Here is a 10,645-nt window from a genome sequence, read left to right as displayed (position 1 = left end):
TTTATGAAGTTATTGGAAGATTGTCGGTTCGAGTTCTGCCACGGTCATTTTGACCCAAAGGGGTTATGCAGGGCTTTGGGGATCGAGTGGGGGACAGAACAGATTGGAAACCCGAAATGGACTTGATGGGGCGAATGGCCTCCTCGTGTGGAAAGAGATGCAGTGGTTTTTGTCGAGGTTCATCCCAAGCAGCTCTGTAACACAGGAGTCTGTGCTCTACGGGCTGTTCCCAGGGACACACACCGAGACAAACATCAACTGCTGCTGGAGGACTATCAATTCGGTGAAAGACGCCCTTTGGTCTGCCCGAAACTTGCTGGTCTTCCAGCGCAAAGAGTTGTCCACCACCGAATGTTGCAGACTGGCACATTCCAAGGTCCAGGACTACGTGCTTCGGGACGCACTAAAGCTTGGGGCAGCCGCAGCAAAGGCTCAATGGGGAAAGACCACAGTGTAAGGTCTCCCCCACCAAGTTGAACTGAGAGGCTGGATCCATGGGAAACCCCTCGAACTGTATCGTTAATATTTTCAATTGCTGTAAATGTAAAACTGTAATTGGCATGACAGTTGTGAAACGGAAGGGTTGTGAAGAAACTCATGATAGTATAGAAGGAAACTGATCTCCCTTGCAATGTTTGTATTTTTGGTGCTGTTTTGAAACTGTTTGGCAATGTAATTTTTACAGATTTTTATGAATAAAGTATATTTTGGAAATAAAAAAAAAATATTCCTCAGAATTTAGAAGACTGAGAGGTAATCTTACTGGCACCTAAAAATCTTAAGAGATTTAACAAGGTAAATGCTGGGAGGATGTTTCCTCTGGTTGGGGAATCTAGAAATAGGGATCACAGTCTCTGTATAAATGGCTCAATCATTTAGGACTGAGAAGAGGAGAATTTTTTTTTCACTAAAAGCATTGTGAATCTTTGGATATTCTCTGCGCACAGTGGTTATCACCGCAGCCTCACAGCTCCAGTGACCTCGGTTCCGCTCAGGGTATTGCCTGTGCGGAGTTTGCAAGTTCTCTCTGTGACCGCGTGGGTTTCCGCCGGGTGCTCCGGTTTCCTCCCACAGCCAAAGACTTGCAGGCTGATAGGTAAATTGGCCATTGTAAATTACCCTGAGTGTAGACAGGTGGTAGGAGAATGGTGGGGATGTGGTAGGGAATATGTGATGAATGTAGCATTAGTATAAATGGGTGATTGTTGGTCGGCACAGACTCGGTGGGCTGAAGGGCCTGTTTCAGTGCTGTATCTCTCTATGACTCTAGAGCTGTGGATGCTCAATCATTGGGTATATCCAAGAGAGAGATCGATAGGTTTTTGGATACTAAGGGAATCAAGGGATCTGTGCTAGTGTGGTAAGATGGAGTTGATGTAGGAGATCAGCTGTGATCTTATTGAATGGCAGAGCTATTGCGATGGGCCGAATGGCCTACTCCTATTTTTTTATGTCAAGTTCCATTCCTCTCAGGGAATATTTTATTTTCAAAAAGAGAAATACTGCACACACTGGAAATCTAAATAACAACAGAAGATTCTGGAAACACTCAGCAGCTCCAGCAGTATCTGTGGAGAGAGGAAGGTAGGAGCAATGGTTCAGGTCTATTGAAGGGTCACAGAACTGGACCACTAACCCGAGCTTCTTTTCTCCACAGTTGTTTCCGGACTGGCTGAGTGTTTTCAGTATTTTAGGCTTTTTCTTTCTGTATTTCATCCTTTTCCCATTTGACTATTTGCTGTGAAACTTTCAGCGTTGTGATCAATTCTTTGTGTCGTTGTGTTTTCTTTATTTGAAGTAATGTAAATAGTATCCTGAAATGAATTTGCCAAATGGTTGGGCGAATTGTTACAACCAGTTTTTGAGCAAGTTCTCCACATACACGGTGAAGGATTCCTTCACATTTGTGAAGACCATACAGGACTTGCATATCGATAGCAATGCCGTGTCCATGTGCTCATTTGACATTTCTAGCCTATTCACCAATGTACCACTTCAGGAAGCCATAGATATTTGCAGTGCAGTGCTATATTATGGTGATCTAGACCAGTCACCATTGTGTAAATCCATATTCATTGAACTTATGAACTCGGCAACTTGCACAGTTGAGTTCAGTTTTATTGACACCATGTATCGCTGGTGTTGCCATGGGATCCCCTCGAGGCCCAGCTCTCACAAACATCTTTGTTGGATTCCATGACAAACCTGTTTGTAAGGGAATGACACCTAACCTCCTAGCTCTTGCATATTTCCAATATGTAGATGATACATTTGCTATATTTGAATCCGCAGCTGCATGAAATAATTTCCTTGCACAACTTCATGGGCTCCATCCTGCACTCAAATTCACCTTTGGAATGGAGCAGTCAAAGAGCTCCCTTTCCTTGACGTACTAGTTGAGAAATCTGCTAAGGGGTTTTCTACCACGGTCTACCGCAAACCTACCTTCACTGGTCAATACACGCGTTGGGATTATTACAGTTCCACGCGCTATAAGATTGGTCTTATTGGCAACCTCATAAATAGGGCTGAGCCATTTGCTCACCGTGCAAGCTTGATGCTGAAATAGGGCGAATCAAAGACTTCCTGCATTACAATGGCTACACTGATCAGATCATTTCTCACTGTATATCACACAAACCTATAAAAGGGCTGAAGGACGTCATTTTGAGCCCTGAAATGTGCCCAGTCTCCCTCAAATTACCCTGGAAAGGTAATATATCCCCAGTATTTGAGTAACAGGTGAAGCGAGCTGTTTCCTGCTGTTACTATGCAGGGGCAACAAGTGTGGTGTTCGACACTAACAGGATGCTGCTGTCAAGCAAAAGAGACGTCCTGCCTATCACACAAATAAGTAATGTGATATATGAATTTCAATACCAGTGTGATGCTAGGTTTCTAGACCGTACATCCCAAAACTGGCGGATTGTATCAAATAACATGTCCCTTCCGCTGTTCGCAATGGGCCCTACCCAACCAACCCGTGCTTGCAAAACTCAAAACACAGTATCCAACATGAGATGTGATTCCACAATAGGACAACATTTGCTGAATAATTCCCAGTGTGCTAAGAATTACAGACAATCGATTTAAGACTGTCAGTAGGGCTCACAGTGTGGTGCATTGGTGTGTCCTGTTAGCTGCATGTATTAATACACAGGGCCCTGTTCTTTGCAGACAGAACGAACATGCACACACATTGTGCCAGTTTCAGCTAAACAAAATAAGTGACAGCCATTCACTGGCTCATTCCTCAGGGCAATGCCTTGACCAATCAGAGTCAAGCTGCCTGGTTTAAATTTCAAACAAAGCTGGGCAGTTATCTGTCAGTCACCATAAACTGTTGCATTCTGAATGGCAATGCCTCTACCAATCAGAGTTCACTTGCCAACCAATCAGCACTCTCTTCTCATAAAGAAGAAAGTTGTTCTTTTCCCTTAAATTGGTATTCTTGTGGATGCCCTGCTGAGTGCAAGAGGAAAACAACTGGCTACCAAAGTTTGGACAACATGTCACTATTTTCATGAAATGATTACTTTTATTTTCAATATAAAAATATAAAGCAATATGTGTGTAACATTTACAGACAAATTCTATTACCTCACATTGCCTGATTCTTTCACACTGGCAGACTATGTGAACTACTGTCCCGATTTTGCAGTTCTCACTTCCAGTTAGCAAATGTCAGCAATCTGTGATACAGTGCAGTTTACAGACCAGACCGTCAATCACAACATGCAATAATTGTTCAGCTTATGTTGGTCAGGTGGGATTTAGAAATACTAGGAATTGAGATGAGCTGTTATTGTATTTAATTATTTGTTTCATGGGATGTGGACGTCGCCAGCCAGGCCAGCATTTATTGCCCATCCCTAATTGCCCATGAGAAGGTGTTGGTGAGCTTCCTTCTTGAACCATTGCAGTCCATGTGGGGTAGGTACACCCACAGTGCTATTAGGAAGGGAGTTCCAGGATTTTGACCCAGCGCCAGTGAAGGAATGGCGATATAGTTCCAAGTCAGGATGATGTGTAGCTTGGAGGAGAACTTTCAGGTGGTGGTGTTCCCATGCATCTGCTACCCTTATCCTTCTAGGCGGTAGAGGATGCAGGTTTGGAAGGTGCTGCCTGAGTAGCCTTGGCGCATTGTTGCAGTGCATCTTGTAGATAGTACACACTGCTGCTACTGTACGTCAGTGGTGGAGGGAGTGAATGTTGTGGACGTGGTGCCAATCAAGCGTGTTGCTTTGTCCTGGATGGTGTCGAGCTTCTTGAATGTTGTTGGAGCTGCACCCATCCGGGCAAGTGGATAGTATTCCATCACACTCCAGACTTGTGTCTTGTAAATGGTGGACAGGCTTGGGGAGTCAGGAGGTGAGCTACTCACTGCATGATTAATACCCTCTGACCAGTTCTTGTAGTCACACTATTTATAAGGCTACTCCCGTTCAGTTTCTGGTCAATGGGAACCCCCAGGAAGTTGATAGCGGGGGATTCAGCGATCGTAATGCCGTTGAATGTCAATGGGAGATGGCTAGATTCTCTCTTGTTCGAGATAGTCATTGCCTGGCACTTGTGTGGCGCGAATGTTACTTGCCACTCATCAGCCCAAGCCTGGATATTGTCCAGGTCTTGCTGCATTTCTGCACAAACTGCTTCAGTATCTGAGGAGTTGCGAATGGTGCTGAACATTGTGCAATCATCAGTGAACATCCCCACTTCTGATTTTATGACTGAAGGAAGGTCACTGATGAAGTAGCTGAAGAAGGTTGGGCCGAGGATACTCCCCTGAGGAACCCCAGCAGTGATGTCCTGGAGCTGAGATGATTGACCTCCAACAATCACAACCATCTTCCTTTGTGCTAGGTACGATTCCAACCAGATTCCTCCTGATTCCCATTGACTCCAGTTTCGCTCTGGCTCCTTGGTGCCATACTCAGTCAAATGCTACCTTGATGTCAAGGGCAGACACTCTCACCTCACCTCTTGAGTTCAGCTCTTTTGTCCTTGTTTGAACCAAGGCTGTAATGACGTCAGGAGCTGAATGGCCCTGGCGGAACCCAACTGAGCGTCACTGAACAGGTTATTGCAAAGCAAGTGCCCCGTCGATGACATCTTCCATCACTATACTGATGATTGAGAGTAGACTGATGAGGCAGAAATTGGCTGGGTTGGAATTGTCCTGCTGTTTGTGTACAGGACATACCTGGGCAATTTTCCACATTGCCGAGTAGATGCCAGTGTTGTAGCTGTACTGGAACAGCTTGGCTAGGGGTGCAGCAAGTTCTGGAGCACAGGTCTTCAGTACCATTGCCAGAATATTGCCAGGGCCCGTAGCCTTTGCTGTATCCAATGCCTTCATTCATTTCTTGATATCACCTGGAGTGAATTGAATAGGCTGAAGACTGGCATCTGTGATGCTGGGGACTTCAGAAGGAGGCCGAGGTGCATAATCCACTCGGCACATCTGGCTGAAGATTGTTTCAAATTCTCCATCCTTGTATTTTGCACTGATGTGCTGGGCTCCCGCATCATTGAGGATGGGGATATTTGTGGAGACACCTTCTCCTGTTCGTTGTTTAATTGTCCACCACCATTCATCATTGGATGTGGCAGCGTGTAGATCTGATCCGTTGGTTGTGGGATCACTCAGCCCTGTCTATTACATGCTGCTTCTGCTGTTTGGCATGAAAGTAGTCCTGGGCTGTAGCTTCATCAGGCTGACGCCTCATTTCAAGGTATGCCTGGTGCTGCTCCTGGCATGCCCTCCTGCAATCTTCATTGAATTAGGGTTGGTCCCCAGCTAGTTGGTAATGTTAGAGTGGGGGAATATGCCGGGCCATGAGGTTACATATTGTGGTTGAGTACAATTCTGCCGCTGCTGATGGTCCACAGTGCTTCAGAGATGCCCAGATACGCATTGCTAGATCTGTTCAAAATCTATCCCATTCAGCACAGTGGTAGTGGCACACAACACAATGCAGGGTATCCTCAATGTGAAGACGGGACTTCATCTCCACAAGGACTGTGAAGTGTTTACTCCTACCAATACTGTCATGGACAGATGCATCTGCGGCAGGCAGATTGGTGAGGATGAGGTCAAGTATATTTTCCCCTCTTGTTAGTTCACTCACCACATACTGCAGACCCAGTCGAGCAGCTATGTCCTTTTGGACTCGGCCAGCATGGTCAGTAGTGGTGCTACCGAGCCACTCATGGTGATGGACATTGAAATCCCCCAGCCAGAGTACATTCTGTGCCCTGTTCCACCTCAGTGCTCCCTCCAAGTGGTGTTCAACAGAGAGGAGTACTGAGTCATCAGCTGGGGGGCTGGGGGGGGGCGGGGGGCGGGGGAGGTGGCAGGGTGGTAGGTGGTAATCAGCAGGAGGTTTCCTTGCCCAAGTTTGACCTGATGCCATGAGTTAGCCCAAACATTAGTTACACCGTAACAAAAACAAGAAATGCTGGATTCACTCAGCAGGTCTGGCAGCATCTGTGGAAAGAGAAGCAGAGTTAACGTTTCGGGTCAGTGACCCTTCTTCGGAACTGACAAATATTAGAAAAGTCACAGATTATAAACAAGTGAGGTGGGGGTTGGGCAAGAGATAACAAAGGAGAAGGTGCAGATTGGACCAGGCCACATAGCTGACCAAAAGGTCACGGAGCAAAGGCAAACAATATGTTAATGGTGTGTTGAAAGACAAAGCATTAGTACAGATTAGGTGTGAATATACTGAATATTGAACATCAGCAAGTGCAAACCTGAAGAAAAACAACCTGAAAAAAACAGTGGGTAAGCAAACTGAACAAACTAAGATGAAATGAAATAAATGCAAAAAAAGATTGTAAAAAATGTAAAAAAGAATGCAAAAAAAAGGGAAGAAAAAATAACTAAAAATGACTAAAAATGAAAGTAAAGTGGGGGGCTGTCATGCTCTGAAATTATTGAACTCAATGTTCAGTCCAGCAGGCTGTAGTGTGCCTAATCGGTAGATGAGATGCTGTTCCTCGAACTTGCGTTGATGTTCACTGGAACACTGCAGCAATCCCAGGATTAGTTACACCGTTATGCCAAATCAGTCAGTCTGTTTCCCTGTACATGTCAGTGAGAATCATTCTCAGCGCTCAGAACTCCCAGAAAAAGTAAAGTGGGAAAATGTCATTTCATAACCCAAAGGCTCTTTTCAGAACCACCCACAGTCTCTGTGAAAGGACTAGTTACTGTCAGGAGGGAGTCAGAGATGGAGTTATTGTAACAGTGGATTGATCAGTTTCTCATCTGATTAAAGGTCACTGACCTGAAAAGTTAACTCTGCTTCTCTCCATACAGATGCTGCCAGACCTGCTGAGTATTTCCAGCATTTCTTGCTTTCATTATAGCACATAGTTCCCATTTCAAAGTTACAGAATTAACCACAATAATGTACTCTGAGATTCAAGTTAAATATCAGCCCAATATTTACACACGTTATGAGTTTATAAGTTTCAGTATTAATTCCCATAGTGCATCCTGACATATACATTAGATATAACATAACATAAGAAATAGGAGCAGGAGTAGGCCATTCGGTCCCTCAAGCCTGCCCCGTCATTCAGTAAGATCATGGCTGATCTGCCCCAGACCTCAACTCCTCTTTCATGCCAGCTCTTCATAGCCCTCAACTCTCCAATATTTCAAAAATCTATCTACTTCCTCTTTAAATACTTTCAGTGATCTAGTCTCCACAACTGTCTGGGGTAGATAATTCCAGACATTCACTACCCTCTGAGAGAATAAATTCCTTTGCATCTCAGTTTTAAATGAGTGTCCCCTTATTCTGTAACTATGTCGCCTCGTTTGAGATTCCCCCACTAGTGGAAACATCTTCTCCACATCTACCCTGTTAATAAAAACAAGAAGTGCTGGAAATACTCAGCAGGTCTGGCAGTTTCTGTGAAGAGAGAAGCAGAGTTAATGTTTCAGGTCAGAGACCCTTCTTCACCCTGTTAAGCACGCTCAGAATCGTGTACGTTTCAATAAGATCACCCCTCATTCTTCTAAACTCTAATGAATAACCTGTTTAGCCGTTCTTGATAAGTCAACCCCTTCATCCCAGGAATCAGCTGAGTGAATCTCTTTTGAGTTGCCTCCAATGCCAGTATATCCTTTCTTAAATCAAAATCTCAAGTGCGATATCAGATTGAGAGAATCTGAAAGATAGTATAACCTGAGATACAAACTGAGAATTCAGTTTAAAACTCCCCCGGATTGTGAAACTGAAAGACACAATAGCAATTTAATTTGTATAGACTGAGCTTTGGATCACATTCCAGCCCTCATACAGTATCAGACTGGAAGATACTGTAGCAATTCCATTAGTGCAGACTCAGCTCTACATTACAGAGCAGGGAACATATTTAAACAACCGGGAACACTTTTACACAACACGGATCATATTTACACAACTGAGAAGATCTTTACACAACAGGGAACCATTTTACACGATAACAGAGAACATCTTTACACAACAGCGAATATAGTTACACAACAGAGAACATATTACACAGCAGGAAATATCTTTAAAAGAACACAGGGGACATCGTTACACAACAGAGAACATGATTCCATAAATCATTGGTCTTGCGCTGTCTCTTGCTGGTTTGCTCAGTACCTTTCTCTGCCTGTTCCTTTCTGGATCCTGATAATCTCTTCCTGGTTTTCTGTGTGTCTTTCTCTGTCTGTTCCTTTCTGGGTCCTAATGATCTCTGCCTGGTTTTCTGTGTGTCTTTCTCTGCCTGCCTCATTTTCGGTGCTGTTACTCAGTGTCCTTGTGTGTCATCAGGTGGCAGGACCGTATCTCCAACACAGAAGTCCTCGAGGCGGCCAACATCCCCAGCATATACACACTACTAAGCCAGCGGCGCCTGAGATGGCTTGACCAAATGAGCCGCATGGAAGATGGCAGGATCCCCAAGGACACATTTTACAGCGAGCTCGTCACTGGTACCAGACCCACCGGCCGTCCATGGCTCCGCTTTGAAGACGTCTGCAAACACGACATGAAGTCCTGTGACATTGATCACAAGTCGTGGGAGTCAGTTGCCAGCGATCGCCAGAGCTGGCGGGCGACCAGAAAGGCGGGGCTAAAGTGTGGTGAATCGAAGAGACTTAGCAGTTGGGAGGAAAAAAGACAGAAGCGCAAGGAGAGAGCCAACTGTGTAACAGCCCCGACAACCAATTTTATCTGCAGCACCTGTGGAAGAGTCTGTCACTTTAGAATTGGCCTTTATCGCCACTCCAGGTGCTGCTTCACAAACTACTGACCACCTCCAGGCGCTTACCCATTGTCTCTCGAGACAAGGAGGCCAAAGATTGTGTCATTGCGCGGTGAGGGTGTGTCCGTCAGCACATTTTACACAGCAGGAAATATCTTTAAAAGAACACAGGGGACATCTTTACACAACAGAGAACATGATTACATAAATCATTGGTCTTTCGCTGTCTCTTGCTGGTTTGCTCAGTACCTTTCTCTGTCTGTTCCTTTTTGGATCCTGATAATATCTTCCTGATTTTCTGTGTGTCTTTCTCTGCCTGCCCCATTGTCGGTGCTGTTATTCTGTGTCCTTGTGTCATTTTGCAGTGAGGGGGAGTCCTTCAGCACGTGTGTTTCTGAGTCCGGGATTCTTGAGAAATCCGACGACAATCCTATTTTTATAAAAACATTGGGGAAATGAACATATTTCACTAATGGGCAGCTAAAATTTAAAACAGCAGTTCGCAGAGTGGCGCAGCAGAAGCGTGCTGGGCCCATAACCCAGATGTCGATGGATTGAAGTCATTCTCTGCTATTTATGCTTGGTAATAATACAAACCGTTCACTTTCAAAACATCAAGTGTTTACCCATAATAACGAGATGCTTCCAAAGGCACTCTATTGCGATGAGCTTTTTCCTTCCCGTGAACACATCAATTAGTAACAAATCACTTTTGCTCACACGAACACAAGCTGCAAACACGGACCAGCTGAGTCTCTACCACTTTGTCAACCCCTTCCTGCAGAGCCTCCTTTCCACCACCAGATGGTGATGTTGGCCACAATAAAACCAGGACAAATGGTCACAGTGAGGAGACGGTCAGGAACAGAAAATAAAACAATAACAGGGGAAACCTTTACACAACAACAGGGTACATCGTTACACAACAGAAAACATATTTACACAACAGGAAATACCTTTAGACAACAGGGAGAATACAATCATACAAATGCCTTGTTTCTCCATCTCAGTCTCGTTGTCTATCTCTCTCTGTCTGTCCCTCACTTTTGCTTCTTCACAGTCTATTGGTTTTCTGTGTGTTTTTCTCTCTGTACCGTTGTCGATGGTGTTACTCAGCATCCTTGTAACATTGTGTAGCCAGGCTGAGCCTCCCAACACATGTGTTGCTGTAATAAAAACAGAAAATGCTGGAAATGCTCAGTTGGTCTGGCAGCATCTGTGGAGAAAGAAACAGTTAACAGTTCATGTCTGTTTCGTTAGCTCACATTAACTTTGTTTCTTTCTCCACAGATGCCGCCAGACCTGCTGACTATTTCAAGCATTTTCTGTTTATGTTTCAGATTTCCAGCATCTGCAGTATTTTGCTTTTGTACGTGTGTTGCTATGTCTGGGA

This window comes from Heterodontus francisci, unplaced genomic scaffold (genome assembly GCF_036365525.1).
Source record: "Heterodontus francisci isolate sHetFra1 unplaced genomic scaffold, sHetFra1.hap1 HAP1_SCAFFOLD_91, whole genome shotgun sequence".
NCBI lineage: Eukaryota > Metazoa > Chordata > Chondrichthyes > Heterodontiformes > Heterodontidae > Heterodontus > Heterodontus francisci.
Note: the sequence above shows the minus strand (reverse complement) of the source record.